The 20298-nt window shown below is 43.5% G+C and overlaps 1 long non-coding RNA gene across 2 annotated transcripts in view; it reads right to left on the reverse strand.

Moving 5' to 3' along the window:
• Positions 1 to 20298, reverse strand: part of LOC121818594 (uncharacterized) — a 95590-nt gene that overhangs the window by 56213 nt on the left and 19079 nt on the right. The window contains exons 3-4 of one of the 2 annotated variants that reach the window (XR_006058571.2): positions 13721 to 13826; positions 1846 to 1994 (exon numbers count right to left, since the gene is read on the reverse strand). This is a non-coding gene — a long non-coding RNA (uncharacterized LOC121818594). The remainder of the gene's footprint in view (positions 1 to 1845; positions 1995 to 13720; positions 13827 to 20298) is intronic. The other variant, XR_009599122.1, reaches the window with a different exon arrangement.

A 20298-nucleotide genomic window follows, 5' to 3' on the forward strand; every position in this document is an offset into this window, starting at 1 on the left:
TTACGTCATTGGCCATTGGCAAGAGAGGCTGGAGTTGGGGGGTTGAGGTGACTGAAAGTTCTGGCCCTCTAATCACTCAGGGTTGTCCACCAGTTCCCCACCCACAGAAGCTTTCCAAAAGTCACCTCGTTAACATAACGAAAGACACCTTTATTGTTCTCATCAGGTAGGAAATTCCAAGGGTTTGGGGAGCTCTGTGGCCCTGACAGCTGGGATGAGGAAGAAGTCCAAGTATGTAATACTTGTTATAAATCTCAACATTATAGGAGGCAAGTGACATCATCTTGTCACGCAGTCACCAGGTCCTAAACAGGATCCTACACAGCTTCCTCTCCTTGGGAACACACTACATACAGGTCACCTGCAGGCAAGGGGGTGGAGCTGACTTGTAGAATTTAAGAAAATACTTAGCTGTGAAATCCTATCCTCACCCTGAGACTTGCCTTGATAAGCCAGGCTGGAGGTTTGCTTCTAGGTTCGCAGGAAGAGACGGAACCTGAGACTTGACCTTGCCATCTTCGCAGATTTTAGGCTTCTGTGTACATACCCTCTTCGCATTAGTCATGTCTGACTCCTTGCGACTCTATGGACTGTAGCCTGCCAGATTCCTCTGTCCATGGGATTCTCCAGGCAAGAATACTGGAGTGTGTAGCCATTTCCTTCTTCAGGAGGTCTTCCTGACCCAGAGATCAAACCCGCATCTCTAACATCTCCTGCATTGGGAGGCCAGGTTCTTTACCACTAGCATAACCTAGGAAGCCCAAGGGTGCCTTCAGACCAAAGACAAATTGCCAGAACTGACTTTTCCTTCCAGTCCTGTGGATGACACACTAAGCTCGGGAGGAAGCGACCTTCCCCTAGCCTCTGGTGTTATCTTTCCTTTCTGTCAACAAGATTCTCTGGACATAGATGCCAACCCCACTCCACTTCTGCGGCCCCTGGGGTCTCCTTAGAATCTGTCCAAGTCTTGGCCTTGGAGACAACTCGAATAAACAAAGCCCACCCAGAGGGGAGCATCCCATTTGTCACCTCCCGGGAAAGCCCCCTGGGACACACTTCACCACCCAAGAACCCTCAGGCATCAGAGATACAGAAGTCCATTAACTGAGCTCTTTCCAACCCAGTTTCTCAGAAAGCAGCACCTCCCTTCCTGCCTCCAGCACCAAGGACTTCCTATATTACCTGTAACTTCCCAGCAGCTCCACCTTGACTGACAGGTATGGATTCTCAGCACTGTGACAATTATTTGTAATGTATTTGTTTAGTCTTTCCCTATGTGAATTGACAACACCCCCAGCAAGGCTGAGAGCCCTAGCTTAGGTCTTAGATAACAGGAAACACAGAGGTACAGAGAGGTTAAGTTGATCCTCCAAGTTCACAGGGCTAGGGAGGGACTCAGGAGCCCAAACTCCTGATTTTCATGCTCTGGTGCTGGACTGTCCAATAGGATAACCACTAGCCACTATGGGAGCTACTTATGTTAAATAAATGAAAATCAAGTAAAATTTAAAATCCACAAAAATAGAGTTAGAGATGTGGAAAACAAACTTAGGGTTACCAGGGGGTAAGGGTGGGGTGGGATAAATTGGAAAATTGGAACTGACATATATAAACTACTATATATAAAAGAGATAACTAATAAGGATAGTGCATGGCACAGGGAACTCTACTCAATACTCTGTAAGAACTTATATGGGAAAAGAATCTGAACCATATATAAGCTTGTATGTATAACTGATTCCCTTTACTGTACACCTGAAACGAACACCACATTATAAATCAACTAGGCTCCAATAAAAATCCACTTTCTTGGTCGTAGAATTGTCACACACTCCCAGCGCTCACCAGCCACGTGCCTGGTGGTCACCACATCAGAGAGTGTTAAGTTCTTCCATCCTCATGGCAAGTTCTGCCAGACAACCTGATGCTTCTCATGTATACATTTGGGCAAGAAGTCAGGCTTCTGTGGTGGCTCTGGCAGGTAAAGAATCTGCCTGTAATGCAGAAAACACAAGAGATATGGGTTCGATCCCTGGGTCAGGAAGAAGGAAATGGCAACCCACTCCAGGATCCTTGCCTAGAAAATCCATGGACAGAGAAGCCTAGCGGGCTACAGTCCGTGGGGTGGCAAAGAGTCAGGCAGGACTGAGTGACTGAGCACAGCACACACAGGGGGCAAAGTCACCACCAGCCCACCACCCTCACTACCCCCATCCCTTCACTAAAATAGCCCCAAATGCCTCTTCAGAACAGCACGAGCCTGACTTGTCTTTCTCTTCTTGCTGACAGCTTGGCCCAGTTTCCAGGAGGGTGGCAGGAACCCTCAGTACCCAGACACGAGGAAAGAAGGCGATTTGAGGGCTGAGCCTGCATGACCGGCCCTCTCGCACGTGCAGTTGCAGTCCCACAGGAGAACGACCATGAGTGAATGCCTCGCCGTGGCCAAACCAAGAGGCAGACGCCCTCAGCCTCACTCTGGACACAGCTGACCTTTCTCGGGAATCAGCATGTCCTCCCGGCCCCCACGCTGCATTATGGCTAACTGTCTCCAGCCTCTACTAGCTTCTGGAGGTTTTAAGGCCAAAGAAATCCTACCCACCCCCACTTTTGTTTCATAAAGCCCTGGATTTCTCTTGGCTTCTCTACACTCAGAGCTTGCATTTGAAGGAGAAAACCAGCTTCCACATGGTTTCTTTTTAGAAAGAAACTTGACCGGAGGAACATGCCCAGCAGGCTGCCCACTGGCCCCAAGTGGCACCTGGGCTGGGTCTCCTCTACTGTTTGAACCCCTCTCCCCAAGGACACCCTGGTCCTTCTCCTCATCTATCTCCTACTCACAGCATCCAGCATGGAGATAGGGGTCCAGCTTCCCTGGTCTCTGCCTCAGCAATCTCAGGTCCATTTCTCATCCTGTTCATTTCTGGTCCAAACACAGACTCCTAATACCAAATGCTCTTTCTAGCTATAGGGCCAGCTTAATTTGCTCTTTTTGGCACCTATCTCCACCCTCTGACTCCAGGGGAGTGAGGACAGGAGAGAGGCTCTGCATCCTGATGGCATGCCAGTTGATAAAGTGGAAGTCAGGAGCCAGGGTGGAGCGTGTATCCCAGGCCCCAGGCTTCAGGGACCAGCCGGTGGAGGCATCCCCATCACCATCTTCTCCCTTTCCAGCGGTAGCATCTCTAGCAGAGAAACTGTGTCTTTTTCTCGAGGCTTGCACCTCCTCATCAGACTCAGGCAGGAGGTTTTTCAAGGGACACACCCTCCCTACAGTAAGCCCCTGAGGAAGGATCTCCCTGTGTGTGACTGTAGCGCCCTTCCCACCAGTGAGGACACTGGCGCTTGCTTTGGCATTTGGACATGCAGGTAGTAGGCATTAAGGACCCTCTTCCTGTTGGACAGCACATAGAAAGCAAGTGAACCTTGTAGGAAGAATAGCAGGATGAGGACAGGAATCATGCCGAAAGGTTGACTGGAAGAACAAGTATTTGCAAAACGTTTGTTGAAGAGCCACCATCAGCCCATATTCATAGCAATGTTATTACCAGGGAAATAGCTCATAGAGACTGAGAAGACAATTTTCAAAGAAAACGTTGGGAAAAGGGGCAGAACTTATGAAAAGGCAATTCTCACGCAGAGACACAGATGCACATGCAAGGGGACTGAAATGTCTTAAATGGAATATGTTCAATTTCACTAGCCTTAGATGCCTTGCTCCCTTTCAGTCTCTTAATCTAAATGCTTTCTAAAGAGAGCATTTAAATGTAGGCATTTAAATTAAAAAAAAGAAGAAGAAGACTGTGAGAAAACAGTTTTTACCCATTAGACTGGCAAAAATGAAAAAGAATGATCATTCACGGTGTGGGCAGGTTGCTCTGTCAAAACCTGTGAAGAGTCTGGAATGTGTTTCCACATGCATGGTTTTTGTATTTCATACACATGGGTACTGCTGAAGTATGGGCCCTTGGGTCAGGGAAAAGAGTTCTTTACTGATGCAACCAATTCAATAGAGTAAAGTACACTGTCAATCCCGGACGCCTAGACCCACGGGTAATGCTAGGAAGGCTGGTAAAGATTCTCTTATGAGTGGCAGATTTCATTCCATACACAAAGGATGGGAACAAAAAAGATTTCCTCCATTTGTATACAGAGGCAAGGCAGCCATCTCTCTCCTCTCCAGATTGGAGAGAGAAAAATCTTATGCTCCTTGGAGAAGGAATGGGAAGAATCCTGGATTCTCATGCTAACCTTTTGGAATATAAAAACATCTCTCCAAAGGCCAGCTAAGCCTGGTAGCTGTCTCAGGCTTTTACAACCAAGAAATGGTTGCAAGGTTCCAGCTCTCATCCCTTTTGAAGTTTAAACACTAGATAGTGGTCCAGTATTCCTGACACTTAGGAAGCTGAACCCAGGGATCTAGTCCAGGTCATAATCATTTGTCCCACTTGGGGAGATAAGAGAAATTTTGTTATCCCTTTGGATTAGAGGAATTAACAAATGGCTGCAGACCTGATGTGCTGCAGTCCATGGGGTCGTAGAGTCGGACATGACTGAGCGAAGAGCTGACTCAGTGGAAAAGCCCCTGATGCTGGGAAAGATTGAGGACAGGAGGAGAAGGGGACGACAGAGGATGAGATGGTTGGATGGCATCACCGACTCAATGGACATGGATTTGGGTGGACTCTGGGAGCTGGTGATGGACAGGGAGCCCTGGCGTGCTGCGGTTCGTGGGATCACAGAGTCGGACACGACTGAGTGACTGATCTGAACTGAACTGAGTGACTAAACTGAACTGAACTGCAGACCTAATTCTCAGAGTGTATGGAAAGTAAAATGTGCCCATGGAAAGTGAAGGCAGACATTCTCTGTCTTCATACCAGGTACATTTCTCTGTCTCAGGAAAAATGCCAGGACACTACAGGAGCACTGAGAAGTACACAGAAGGTTTCTTTTCCCCCTGTAAGACTGCAGAGAGAAAAGGACATACATTTGGCCTTTGCTGATAGACACATGTATTACTATAGCTCTCTGGGGATGAAATCTAGCCAGTCTGTTCTGACCCTACATCTTAATACTCCAGGAATCCCCCTTTATAAAATGTAACAGAAATGAAACACAACCTCAAAAGAATATACAGGTAAGAATGCAAATTGCAAGATTGCTAGAAATGGCAACAAACGGAAAACAATCAAAATGCCTGCCCAGAAGACATGTATAAAGGCTGAAACAGTTATGTTTCATATGAAGTATGAAGTATGCTGTGGGAGTTTTTTTATGTTTATTCTATATCTTCACTTACATGAAGATACATACATGAAGTGTAAGTAGCTTAAGTAAATATTTACATAGGTGGGAAAGGCAGAACGGAAGAGATGTATAATACACCCATTTCGTAAAACAATGAAGAAGCTTCCATGTACATGTCATATAGGTACATAATTATATGGAGAAAAGATAGGGTAGGACAGACTTTTAATATTAGCTGCTTTGGGGAGAGCGAAGGTGGGAAAAAAAGGTGAAGGAAAGGCTTAAATGCAGCAAAAAAGAAAAATATGCCTAGCTCAATATCAGTAGAAAATTTAGGACATAAAATTCTCTCTGTGATGTTACTCTAGGTTTATACAAATTTGAATCTACTCCTGGACAAGCACTAGACTGGGATGTCGACAAATGAAAATATTCTATGTGGGGGATTCAGGATTTATTTATTCACTCAACAAATAGTTTGGATGTATAATCTGTACGAGGCACTGTTCTCATCCTTGGAAGGATGGCACTGGACAGAATCCTTGAACTCTCCCGTCGGGGAGACAGGCACTTCGGTCAAGAATAAATGTGATAATAAGTGCTATGAAGAAAAATTAAACAGGAGAAGGACCAGGGTGACGGGGTTGCCGTCCTAAACAGGGTGACCAGGAACAGCCTCTCTCTCTCGCCTGAGCAGGGACCTAAAGAAGGTAGGAAAGCAGCCACGTGCATTTTCCTGCCCAGCTCAAGCCTCCACAGGCTCTTTGCTTCACCCTACATGGTCTGTTTCTGAACCCTCTCTCCAGGGCCCTCCAGTAAGCCCCAAACCAAACACAGCCCTCTTCTACGAGGTTTGACTAGCAATGAGTGGAGGAGATGAGTGCGTACCTAGCTTTCTCTCCTGGGGACGTATGCCATGTTGCATGTATAATAAAATTCTTCTGGAGGCAGTATGATGTCAGTGACAAGTAATCTGGAGGCAAGTGTTCGAGATTCAATCCCTCCTGGGGGCGTTGCATGACCTTGAGCCAGTTTTTGTTTTTTTTTCTCTCTCTGGGATCTTGAGCAAGTTATTAGCTGCATGGCCTTGAGCAAGTTATTTATTCTTTCTGGGACCTTCTCAATAAAATGAGGGTGGGGGGTTAATAATCCTATCTACTTCCATAGAAACCATTAATTTTAAAGACTTACTGGATGCCTGGTACATAAACAGAGCTAAAAAGACTTAGCTCTTATTGTTACCACAGCATAGCTCTTACAGTTACTACTGTTACTGCTGCTGCTGCTGCTGCTGCTGCTGCTGCTGCTGCTGCTATGTCGCTTCAGTCGTGTCCGACTCTGTGCGACCTCATAGACAGCAGCCCACCTGGCTCCCCCGTCCCTGGGATTCTCCAGGCAAGAACACTGGAGTGGGTTGCCATTTCCTTCTCCAATGCATGAAAGTGAAAAGTGAAAGGGAAGTCACTCAGTCGTGTCTGACTCTTCACGACCCAATGGACTGCAGCCTACCAGGTTCCTCCGCCCGTGGGATTTTCCAGGCAAGAGTACTGGAGTGGGTTGCCATTGTTACTACTGCTACTGCGAATATTTTAAGGGTTGACTCTCTTGCAGCGTGGACTCACACTGAACTGGTAGAGTTGTGAGGGCCTGATTGAAACTTACAAATAGTCGGTCCTCTTTGCTTAGAACTTACCTCCTATTGTTAAGGGAGGAAGGGAGGAAGAGAAGACAGGGATGGGATGGCTACTGCTCTGAATCAGGCAGCCCCAGCAGACCTCTCTGAGGCGGCAATAATCAAGCTGAACGAAGTAGGCAGGCAAGATATTTTCATTGTCAAGGGCAGGAGTGTGCATGAAGGAATATGTACCCAACTCAAAGGTGCTCTGGAACTCTAAACAACTGAACCAAACCAATGGAACCTGAAACATTTTTTACACCTGGAATGTTTGTCATACCATGAATAAAAAAGTAATTTGTATTAGTGTTCTCTTTTAATCTTTTATCAAAAATATCAAGTAGAAATCATTTTCGTATGTTGTTGAAATACGTAGCCTCATCACACATCGGTTCAGGATTCACAAATGGTTTGTATTTGTTTAATATGTCAGGTTTTTTAAACAGGACATCTCTGAAATTTTGGCATAACCTTATCACAGAAAAAAAAAAGGATTCCCTGTTTATTATTTGGTTCACTCATTATTTTAAAACAAGTAAAATTATGAAAAAATATTTTTGAGATTTTTTTTTAGAGGAATAACATGATTTGAAGAATTCCAAAAAGCTTCTTCCCCTCCCCCCCTTTTCCCTGAAATCCCTAAAGTAAATATTTACCAGGAATTTGGAAACATCACTTTCTAATGGGAGGGGAGGCCCACAAAAACATATGAGAAAAATTAATACATAAAACATTAGGTAATGTTAATTACCTACAAAAAGCAGGATAAGGGTCTAGAGCAGTGGTTCCTAACCTTTTTCTTTTTGGCACCAGGGACCAGTTTCATAGAAGACAATTTTTCCTTGGACGGGCGTTGGGGGAGAGGGGTGGTTTCAGGATGATTCAAGCACATTACCTTTAGTGTGTACTTTATTTCTATTATTATTATTACATTGAGATATATAATGAAATAATTATACAGGTCACCACGATGCAGAATCAGTGGGAGCCCTGAGCTTGTTTTCCTGAGCTCAGGCAGTAATGTGAGCAATGGGGAGCAGCTATAAAAATGAGTGAAGTTTTGCTCACTCACCCAACACTCACCTCCTGCTGAATTGCACAGCAAGTAATGGGTTGGGAACCCCTGATCTGGAGGGATATGAGGGCTGCTGTTTTAAATAGGGTGGTCAGTGATGAGGAAAACACAGATAAAGACAAAGCATGAGAAATCTGAGGAAAGCTTCCAGCAATCACAAAGGAGAAAACAGTGAGCCCGGAACCCTTGGCAGAGGAGGGGACGGTCCTTGTGAATTTCAACTCATTGTTTGAGAATTTTCACAAAAGGAGATGAGGAAAGTTCTTTCCAGGCACCTGGAACTTCTGTGTGGAGGGAGGGAAACTGAACCAGCCAGAAACAGGGAGCTGGGTGCGGCCCTAGTACAGGAGAGTGGCAGATAGGAAGGGGAGGGGAGGTAGAATTGGGGCAGCTGAGGAATGCCTTGCATACCATGCTTGGGAGTTTAGCTTACAGGAAACCCAGATGAGATCCTGGATCTGATCTGGTTAATTTCATGGAAGATGCCTCTGGCAACCTGACTGATGGACTGAAGTCTTCCTCTCCAAAATCCCCACCAGGACTGTAGCCCGGCCCACAGCAGCACATGCTCTTAACTTTCCTGCCTTTGCCTTCGCACTTTAGAATCAGTTCTTCCTTCCTGGCACCCTTGATGGAAATCCTGGTTGCCCATCTCAGGATCCATTTCCTGTTCTGTTGCATAGTGATGGAGCCCTTGGCTTTAGCAGAGCACAGAGCTGCTTGGAATAAAAGCCTTATTTCCCAGCCTTGCTCACAGCTAGAGCAAAGTTCCAACAATGAAATATAAATGCAAGTGTTGCGGGAGCTTTCTGGAAATCTTAAGAGACCCCTGGAACATACATTCACTCTCTTGCTTCCTCTCTCCTCTCCGACTTTGTTAGAATGTGGTGGAATGAAAGGAACCTGGGACCAATAAGATGGGAGAGAAACAAGAGCAAACTGAGTCCCCAGTAACTGGATCCAGCTGCCATTCCAGCCTTGACCCCTGACCTCTGCACTTGGTTTAAATGATTGTCTTTCTGGGACTTCCGTGGTGGTCCAGTGGCTAAGACTCCATATCCCCAATACGGGGGTTGGGGGGTGGGGGTGGGGGTGCCTGGGTTCAATTCCTGGTCAGGGAACTAGATCCCACATGCTGCAACTAAGACCCAGTATAGCCAATAAAAAAGTTTTTTTAATAATTTTTTTTTTTTAATGATTGTCTTTTATATTTAGGTCACTGTCATTTTGAGCTTTCTGTTCTTGAAGCCAAAGTCCTGGGCAAGAAAAGGACACTGCTTTCTGGGGTTTTGTTTTTATTTTGTAAGTATCTTTCTGTGTTGCTGCCTTTGGGGAGGAGCAGTTCATTCCTGTGGACTGAAAGTTTAGAGGAGGACAGAGCCCTCCCTGCAAGCAGGGGTGCCAGGTGTTCCCGGCAACGTGTCCCAACCATAACCTCCCACATTCCCAGTGCAACTGGTTGTTTCTCTTTTGCTGTATTTTATTGATTGCAAAACAGCTGCCTTATTTGCCTTTGGGAGAATTGCTTAGGCAGGATGGCTTGAGAATCACAGTTATCTTCTTATGCATTCATTATTTCTGGAGTACCCATCATATGCCTGGCACTGGGATACTCATGTTCAGAACAAGGACCCCAAGGAGTCTGCTGTGCCCTGTGCAGATCAGATCAGTTGAGAAACAGTGCACTCCTCAAGATTTCACTGGGGGTAGAGGGAGGGCCACAGTGTGAATGGGATATTGACAAGCTCGAGCATACCCGGGGGGAACAAAGGATGGTCAATATCTGGGCCACACTCAAATCATGAAGTTCAAAATCTTAAGGCATCAGCGTAAGGGGAATTCAAGGTGTGGCAGATGTTCTATTCAGGTTTAACCAGAATCCTTTGCCTCCATATTCCGGTAACCATTTCCCTTGCTTTGAAGACCTGCTTTTCCCCTATTCTTTGTGTTTCTAGGAGGGGGTTTCACCTGCACTCCTCTGACCTCTAGCCACGGGGACAGACATGTGACCTGCACCAGACCAATCAAAGCCAAACCCTAGGGTTTTTATCTTTTTCCCCTTGGAAAGAAGTTATAGTGTGTATTTGCAGAGATGGTGGTACTCAGATCCTCAGCCACCTGGAAGAAGTTGAAATGGTGGAGCAAAACGCAAATAGAACACAAGCTGAGAAATGGCGAGATGGAGTGCCTGGGTCTAGTCAACCATAGGGATAGCTCTATCCTTGCCACCTGCAGTTGGTTTATAGGAGGCAGAGCTGTCCTTTTTTGTTTTACCTGGTTTGAGCTGGGTTTCCTGTCCCAACAGAGTCTTAAATAATGCAGGCCATGACCTCGTATGTTGAAGTCTACCCTGTGAAAGAGGGATTAGTCAGCTATCTTGGATCAAAAAGCCAAAACTGTTCCCAAGTGCAAAAGTTCCGTGGAGGCAGACTTGTGTTCAGTATAAAGGGGTTTTTTTCTACATGGAATGTTATTACTATAATCTAAGAATAAAATGATTGGCAAGTTGACTGGTCTGAAGGGAGGGGGCTGAAATAGGTGACTTTGTATTTCCTCTACAGCTCAATGACTATGCTATTCTAAGAAGGAAAGAAGTTAGTTCTATAGTCTATATTATACAGAAAATATTTAATTACTTTGCCACTGGAGAAAATGGAGAAGACCTGGATTTGAGGGGGCAACTTGCAGTTCACTATTGCACGCATGTACACATCCATCCATCCAACCATCCAGCTGTCCATCCACCCTTCTAACTATCATTCAGTAAACATCCATTCAAACATCCACAGTCTTTTACTCTGTGTTGGGCTTGTGCTAAGCACTGTATCTACAAACACAGGAGGACTTGGAACTCATTTGTAACCCGAAGGAATATAGAGGTCTTCAGAGGCAGCCAGATAGATAATCTAAGCCACACCACAAACAGAGGTGTTGGAATAACAGGGTATGACTCATTCCATGACACTATGAAGAAGGTAGTAGGGAGAGTGAGGATGGTGGGGAGATTTAACAGGAGTCCAGAGTAGAGGTGATACCTGAGCTAGACAGGAAGGAGGTATTGGCCAGGCAAAAGGCAGATGTGCTAGAGGTGGAAATTAGGTCAAAGAGCACCAAGACATGGACCATCACTGCCCTTTAGAGCAAGGCAAGTGGTAGGGATTGCTAAAACATAGGGTGAGACTGAGGTCAGGGATTCAAGAGAACCCCATGTAACTGGATGAGGGACCAGGGTCCACCGCAGGATTGTAATAGGAAAGAAATCTGACCTGAATTAAAGCTTTTTGTTAAATTATGCTAACAGTACAATAATATTGTTTTTTTCATTGGCTATATCTCATGTTTTAATGTCATGTTGAATTCCAAAGAGTTCAAAGCTCTGAAGTCAAAGGATTTCATCTAAGGTCCAGGCTCTGTCACTCCCTGGCTATGAAATCTCAAGCAGTTCATTTAACGACTCAGAGACTCAGTTTCCTTCTCTGTAAAATGGGGATGATAATCCACTGTACAAGGTTGTTATGAGCATTTAATGAAATAAACTGTCTGAAAGCACCTTATAAATCTCACATAACCACACCAATACTCAGATTTGTTGTTGCTGCTTTATAAAGAACGTTTCTGTCATGGTATTATTATCAAATAAAATTTACGGTAATTTTTAACGTGTAGGAAGTATAATATGGAGCTTGAAGATAATGGGGGTTATTTTGAGGTGAGAAGATGGACTAGAGGGAGAAGGCTGGGTCTTGCAGTTCAAGTAGACCCAGGTGACAGGAGATCATTGGTTTACTGGAAAGGACAAGGCAAAGAAGGCTAAACCAGAAGATCAGTAGAAGCAAGCAGGCAGAGGCAGGAAGTAAACACTACAGGCCAAAGTCCAAACGAAGTCCAAGGTCCAGGGGCCCACTAAGGAAGCAGAAAGAGGTGATAAGCATAGATCCAGGTGGAAAACACTTGGATCTGAGCCACTGGAGTAGGTGGTACAAGAAGACTTTGATAACAGGTAATCTAGACGCCTTTCTACAAAAACTCAGTTTTGTTCACTTGATAAACATATATTTTGTCCCAGTTACATTTCAGGGGTTCAGAATACAAAGTTAAATAAGGTAAGGCGCTTAAGACACACGTAAGGTATGTAATACATCTGATAAGAGAAACAACAGAGGAAAACGTGGAATATTCTGGAACAACAGGAGGAGCAGCTAATGCAGGCTGAGTTGCACCAAGGACAATTCTGGAGGAGGCGATGACTGAGTGGAGCCATAAAGAGTGAGCTGGAGTCAGCCAGGGGAACCCATCCCCATTTGGAGGGGGAGGGCGTCCTGGCAGCACCAACAGCCTCGCCACAGCAGAGAAACAGAAAGCAGGAAATCTAAGCAGTTTAAGTCGCTGCCACAGATAAAGGCCAAGAGCCAGGGAGGCGTGATAAGGTGATGGGAGGAGAGGCGGCAATCGTTGGTAAGAAAGCTCCCTGGGCCAGCCTAGGAAGGCTGGGGTTTCTTCCTGAAGGCCATGGAGGCCGTGGAAACCTTAAGCCAGTGAGTGATGGAACAGAGAGAGCATCACTGAGAACCAACTCGCTTTGAATGAGGGGCAAAGCAAGGGACATGGGCACAGAGGGAGGTGGTTCAGAAAGACACAGAGAAACAAGGGAAGAGGATGCATTAGGAAAGGCTCTCCAGAGAAACACACTACATACACATGTGTGTGTGTGTGCATACATACATAGTGTTAATATTAGTCACTCAGTCATGCCCAACTCTTTGCAACCCCATGGACTATAGCACACCAGGCTCCTCTGTCCATGAATTCTTCAGGCAAGAATACTGGAGTGGGTTGCCATTCCCTTCTCCAGAGAATCTTCCCGACCCAGACTGAACTCAGATATCCTAAATTGCAGACAGATTCTTTACTGTCTGAGCCACTAGGGAAGACTGTGTGTGTGTGTAGTGTGTATATATATACATAGTGTATATAAACATATATGCAATATATTAAATATATATTTAAATATATATAAGCATATATATTTAAAAGCACACATACATACATATATTAGGACAGTTGCTATAAGGAACCAGTTCATACAATTGCGGAGACTAAGAAGCCCCAAGATCTGTAGCTGACAAGTTCAGGACCCAGGAGAGCCAATGGTATGGTTCTAATATATAAGTCTGAAGGCCTAAGAACCAGGAAAACCAGTGGTGTATGTTTCAATCTGAGTATGAGTCCAAAGGCAGGAGAAAACAGATGTCCCAGTTCAGAGAGAGTCAGGCAGAGAGAGCAAATTCCCCCTAACTCCACATTTTTATTCCATTCAGGCCTTCAGCAGATTAGATAGTGCCCACCACTTAGGGAACGGCTATCTGCTTTATTAAGTCTACTAAATCAAATGTTAATCTCATTCAAAAACCTCTTCATAGCCATACCCAGGATAACGTTTAACCAAATATCTTGGCAGCCCGTGGTCCAATCAGGTGTGCTGTGTGTTCCGTTGTGTCCAACTCTTTGCAGCCCTACGGGCTGTGGCCCACCAGGCTCCTCTGCCCATGGAGTTTTCCAGGTAGGAATACTGGAACGGGGTGCCGTTTCCTACTCAAGGAGATCTCCCCGACCCAGGGATCAAACCTGCTCCTTTTGTGTCTCCTGCATTGGCAGGAGGATTCTTTACCACTAGCTCCACCTAGCATGCTGACACCTAAAATTAATCATCACAGAGAACTTACCAGAATCAAGGTCTCACAATCAAGTAGCTCCAGGCCCCTGCTGGGCTTTGGTGCTGCACCCTTGAGCGATACTTGCAGTGAGACCAGATGGGAAGAGGACCACAGCCTGGAGGAGTGAGAGGGAGGTCAGAATGAGCAACAGTACTATTAGAAATTATGATTAAGGTATAAATCTATATTTACTGGCAGAGACAAATGTCCACTTAAAGTGAAAAAGTGTTAAAACACAGTATTTCACATGTGTGAAATGGTTTCATTTTAAAATGTGTGGTGTGTATGAGCAAATGTACACACATCTAGAAGAAAGTCTTGAAATAGAAATACAAATATGTTAATTGCAGATTTTTTCTGGGTGTTGTAATTCTAGGTGACTTTTACTTTCTTCCTTATACCTTTCTAAATTATCTCTTTTTATTTTCATAATAGGCATGAATTACCTTTGTAATCAGAAAAAAATCAATAAAGCTAACTTCATTTTAAAGAAATAATGTTAAAACCAAATGAGGATCCAACCAAGTCACCCTATGCTTCCACTCTTGAATGGTTCCTCATTGATCCAGCTCCTTGACACAGCCCATGGAGTCTTCTGTGACATGCCTTGTACTGGGGTAATATTGGCTACTGACCACTATTCCAACCAAATAACCTCCCCACCTCACACTGTCCCCTCCAGCAACACTGAGAAGTAGCATATCCCTAGACATATTCGGCTGTTTGTGAGCCTTTAGCTCCCTTTCTTTTCCTGCTAATTCTCCCCTCTTCATGACAAGTGATTACTTTCCACAAAACTCAGTCCAGGCAGCTCTTCTCCCAGAGGCCATTTCTCGCTCTTGCCAGGCTGTGTTTAGTGCCGCAACTTTGGCTTTCCACTTATCCCGATAGCACAGCACCTCCATACTGAATTGTGGTTGCCTATGCGATGTGTGTGTGTGTGTGTCTTTCTCCATCCCTGGATGATGTCTCTCTTCCCTTTGACTCTCTCCAGGATTCTGGTCCAGAACCAGACTTGAAAACTTCTGGTTGACTAAATGGATATGTTTTAGTGATGTGTAAGAACCAGGATCCAGATTGCATTTTATCATGGTGAGTAACAGTGGGCCAGTGAAAACCTAGAAAGGGATGTTAATATTCTAACTCAGATAGTAGCCCTCCTCTCCTCTCTTTCTTCTCCTGCTTTGTCCCTGTTTTTCTTTCCTCCTCCCTCTAAGATCCCTATACCCACCTTCTTCCTTTTCTTTCTGGAGAAATGTTTCTCAAATTTTGGTGCACAAAAGAATTGCCTGGGGAGCCTGCTGCATGCACATTCCCAGGCCCTGCCCATAGTTCTAATTTCTTAGGTCAGGGGCCCAAGAATCTGTATGTTAACAGGAACAGGTGGACCAGATGTTTACGATACCAACTTGAAAAACACTATCCTAGAAAATGTAGGATTCTTCTTTTTTCCTTCTCTACTAACATTAACTGAGGGAGCTATGAAAGTGTTACCTGCAACATTCTCCATTTCCCAGTCATGTTTCCTGATCCTACGAGCTCAAATCATGTCATCCATTCAGACCTCACATGCATCCTGGGACAGAGAGTAGCTTTCTGTGTGGCTGACATATGTACTGTGACTAAGTAACATCCCCCTAAGCCTTCAATGCACCTGACTCACAAGTGTGATGACTGTGTCTTGTTATTTATATAACAACAATAATTACCACCATCACCGTAGTCCCAATAACTGCCATTTATTAAGTTCCTACTAAGTGTCAGGCCCCGTGCAAATAATCTTACTAGCTTTATCTCTTTTAATAGTCACAGCAACTCCATAAAGCAGATATTGTTCACTATCCCTACTATACTGATAAGGAAGCTGAGATTAGGGAGGTTAGCAAACCTCCCTAGGTCACAAACTCATAAGTAATGGAGTCATTTGAACACAAACTGATGCACCTGCTAATCCCATGGTCTTCCCTCTATGGGATTTATTTTTACTTATTCTCCTACCTGACTTATTCTCCTAACAATGATTTCCTCAGATAACAACAGTAATAGTATACTACATAACTCTTTACACCAAAATTAATTCCAGAAGGAGCACAGATTTAAAAGTAAAAAGATGAAACTTTAAAAGGATTATAAGAACATCTGGTGTCAGACAAAAATAGATAAAGGCCACAAAAGCCTTGTAGTTGTTGTTTAGTCGCTCAGTCGTGCCTGACTCTTTGTGACCCCATGGACTGCAGCATGCCAGGCTTCTCTGTCCTTCACGATCTCCTAGAGTTTGCTCAAACTCATGTCCACTGAGTCGATGATGCCATCCAACCATCCTCTGTCATCCCCTTCTCCTTCTGACCTCAATCTTTCCCAGCATCAGGGTCTTTTCCAATGAGTCAGCTCTTCGCATCAGGTGCCAAAATACTGAGCTTCAGCTTCAGCATCAGTCCTTTCAATGCACATTCAGGATTGAGTTCCTTTAGGATTGACTGGTTTGATCTCCTTACTGCCCAAAGGACTCTCAAGAGTCTTCTCCAGCACCACAGTTGAAAAGCATGGAACCTAATCTCTATTTACAACTAAAAAGTACATACAAGATTAAAAGAAGAAGCCACCTGAGGACTCTGAAATGTAAACAGACGAGACAGAGAAGGGAAGTGAGAAACCGCATCAGCAACCTGTGCTGTGATGAGCTCCCCAGGTTTGACCTAAAGACAAGCCCCAGTCATGGAACAGTGTGCGGCAGTGCACGAAGCTGAAACTCCAGTAGGAACTCTGATTCTCTGACCAAGATAATTTGGGAAAGAGGCCTCTGTAGTCCCCAAAGTATGTGAGGAGTCCTTGTTTTCTTCTTTTTTTTCTCTTGCTTCTTTGCCCTGAGGTTGGGTCTCTATAAGGATGCAGACAGACAAAACCCTAAGTAAAACCCCATTTTTGTGAGCAGAGGATCAGGAAAGACTGCTCTATGATCTGGATCACAAAGAAGAATGCTGGAGAGGAAAGACCCAGAAAAAGGAGTTTTCTAATTCTGTGTGTGAACCTACACAAGGCTCAGACTTAACTCTGAGGTATGAATGCACTAGAGAGATGCAAAGCATCATGGGAAAGACTTTGAGAACTGAATTATAATTTAAACCACCACTCGAGTCTCAAATTAACCCCAGAGTAGCACAAGCATGGGACAGACCCCAAATGCCATAGCAACAGTTTGAAAACTAACATTGGAAAAGTCATCCACAGAAGGGGGTACAGATTTGCAATATGAACACAAAGTCTGCTGCTGCTGCTGCTAAGTCACTTCAGTTGTGTCTGACTCTGTGCAACCCCATAGACGGCAGCCCACTAGGCTTCCCCGTCCCTGGGATTCTCCAGGCAAGAACACTGGAGTGGGCTGCCATTTCCTCCAATGCTTGAAAGTGAAAAGTGAAAGTGAAGTCGCTCAGTCGTGTCCAACTCTTAGTGACCCCATGGACTGCAGCCTACCAGGCTCCCCCATCCATGGAATTTTCCAGGCAAGAGTACTGGAGTGGGTTGCCATTGCCTTCTCCCAATAAGGTCTACTGAAATATAAATATCAACATTTGCCAGAGGATTTTAATAGCATATAGAGTCTCATGACACAATGTTTAGAATACAACCCCAAATTACCCAGCAAACACAAAAGAAGAAAATTTCAAGGGAAAAGACAAAAGATGCCAACTCCTAGATGATACAGATGTTGGAATGATCAGGCAAAGGTATTAAAGCAGTTTTCATAATGATGGTTCATCAGATAGAGGAGAATAGTCTTGAAATACATGAAAAGATAATCATTCTCAGCAGAAAAAATAGAAACTATTTTAAAAAGGAAATTTTAAAACTGAAAAGTATATCATCTGAAACAAAAGATTTACTAGATGGACTCAATAGCAGCATGGAGATGATACAGATGAGTCAGTGAAGTTGAAAACAGATGAATAGGAATTATCCAGTCTGAATAATAGAGGGGCTAGAGACTGCAAAACAATAAGCATAGCCACAGAGATCTGTGGGACAATATCATAATGTTTAGCTTTCATGTCACTGGAGTCCCAGAAGAATAGATATTGGTACATTAAAACATTTGAAGAAACAATGGCCAAAATTTCCCAAATCTGGTGAAAAACGTCATTTACAGATCTAAGAAATTCAGTAAATGGCAACCAAGATAAAGTCCAAGAAAACCATGTCCAGACACATCATAATAAAACTACTAAATACCAACAAAAAACATTTTAAAACTTTGAAAGAGACTAAAGAAAAACAGCACCATGTTTTTAGAGGAAAGATAATTCAAATGATTACTGATTTCTCATCATAAACTATGGAGTCTAGAAGACAGTTAAACATCTTTAAAGAGTTAAAAGAAAATGAGTGGCAACCCAGAAGTCTACATCTGGTGAAAATATTTTACAGGAATGGAGATAAAATAAAGGCAATTTCAAAGAAAGGAAATCGCTGAGAATTTGTAACCAGTAGACAAGTTTTAAAATAAATGCTAATGGAAATTTTTTAGTGCAAAGGAAACTGATATCAGGAGGAAAACTGGAAATTTAAGAATGAAAGAAAAACAAACAAAAATGGTAAAAATCTGGGTAAATGGATACTAATTTGCATCTCTTAAACTCCTTAAAATATTTAAAACTATTTAAAGCAGTAATTATAGAGTTGTATAGGGTTTTCAATGTATGTAGATTGCAGATACAATAAACAGGATACCTGTAACATAAAGGTATCCAGGCAAAGGAAACCATATGATTGCAGGGTTTCTGCAATTCGTCTGAAGGAGTGAAATAGTAACACTAAGTGGACTGTAAAAGTTTAAGCATGTTTACTATAATCCCTATCTATTTACTTAAATGCAAACAGATATAGCCAAAAATCAATTGATATGTTAAAATGGAACACTGAAAGTGAAGTCAATCAATCGTGTCTGACTCTTTGGGACCCCATGAACTGTAGCCTTCCAGGCCCCTCTGTCCATGGGATTTTCCAGGCAAGAGTACCGGAGTGGGTTGCCATATTAAGTATAATTAAATAATCTGAAAAGATACAGAAAGCAGGGATAAAGGAACAAAAATACTAGAAGGAACAACAGAAAATCAATATTAAATGGTCGGCCTATATCAATAATTAAATTAAATATAAATGGTCTGAATACACCAATTGAAAAACAGGGGTTGTCAGATTGGATTTTTTTTTTTAAAGACTCAACTATGTACTGCCTATACAAAATTCACTTTATAGAGACAGAGATAGATTAAAAGTAAAAGAGTGAGAAACGATATAACATGAAAACACCAATCAAAAGAAAGTTAATGAGGCTATATTAAAATCAGACAGAATAGACATTACAAGGTGTGAAAAGGAAAGTTATATAACAATGAAACAGTCACTTGACCACTTCACAAAAAAGATATCATAATCTTAAAAGTGTGTGCACTTAAAACAGATCTTTAAATACATGAAGCAAAAAGCTGTTAGGACAGAAGGGAGAAATATTAATAGATAAACCCACAGCCACACTTGGAGAGTTCAACATTTCCCACTCAATAAGTGGTGAAATGAGTACATAGAATACTTGTACGAATATGATAAACCTGAACAACACTCTCAGCCAACTTAATATAGTTGACATTTATGGATCATGCTACCCAACAACAGCAGAATATACCTTTCTTTTCAGGTCCAATGAAACATTCTCCAAGATGGATGATATTCTGGGCTATACAATAAACCTTAACAAATTTTTAAATTTTGAAATCATACAGATTGTGAGTGGTACTCTGCTATTTTATCACCATACCAGTATTTGTATAGAAAAAATATGGAAAATTTTCTTATGACCTTCATGGCTGTGTGGGTTGGGTCTTACATGGGCTGTTCACTTTGTGCTACACATTTAAATGTTTTGCAAGGCCCATGTACTATATAATACAGTAATCAGGAAATAGTACCAGGTTTTTCTGTTCTCATTGCTTAACACGCTTTTCTTCTGCAGTAACCCAGATCCCTCAGGTTTCCCTGTGGCTGATACAACATGAACTTTGGAACCCATGTGACTCCAATCCGGTCAAATCACAAGGGCTTTTGTCAATTTACAGTTCAGTTCAGTTCAGTTCAGTCGATCAGTGGTGTCCGACTCTTTGCAACCCCATGAATCGCAGCATGCCAGGCCTCCCTGTCCATTACCAACTCCCGGAGTTCACGCAGACTCACGTCTATCGAGTCAGTGATGCCATCCAGCCATCTCATCCTCTGTCGTCCCCTTCTCCTCCTGCCCCCAATCCCTCCCAGCATCAGAGTCTTTTCCAATGAGTCAACTCTTCTTGTGAGGTGGCCAAAGTACTGGAGCTTCAGCTTTAGCATCATTCCTTCCAAAGAAATCCCAGCGTTGATCTCCTTCAGAATGGATTGTTTGGATCTCCTTGCAGTCCAAGGGACTCTCAAGAGTCTTCTCCAACACCACAGTTCAAAAGCATCAATTCTTCGGTGCTCAGCCTTCTTCACAATCCAACTCTCACATCCATACATGACCACAGGAAAAACCATAGCCTTGACTAGATGGACCTTAGTTGGAA

The sequence above is a fragment of the Ovis aries genome, chromosome 2 (assembly GCF_016772045.2).
Source record: "Ovis aries strain OAR_USU_Benz2616 breed Rambouillet chromosome 2, ARS-UI_Ramb_v3.0, whole genome shotgun sequence".
NCBI classification, from domain to species: domain Eukaryota; kingdom Metazoa; phylum Chordata; class Mammalia; order Artiodactyla; family Bovidae; genus Ovis; species Ovis aries.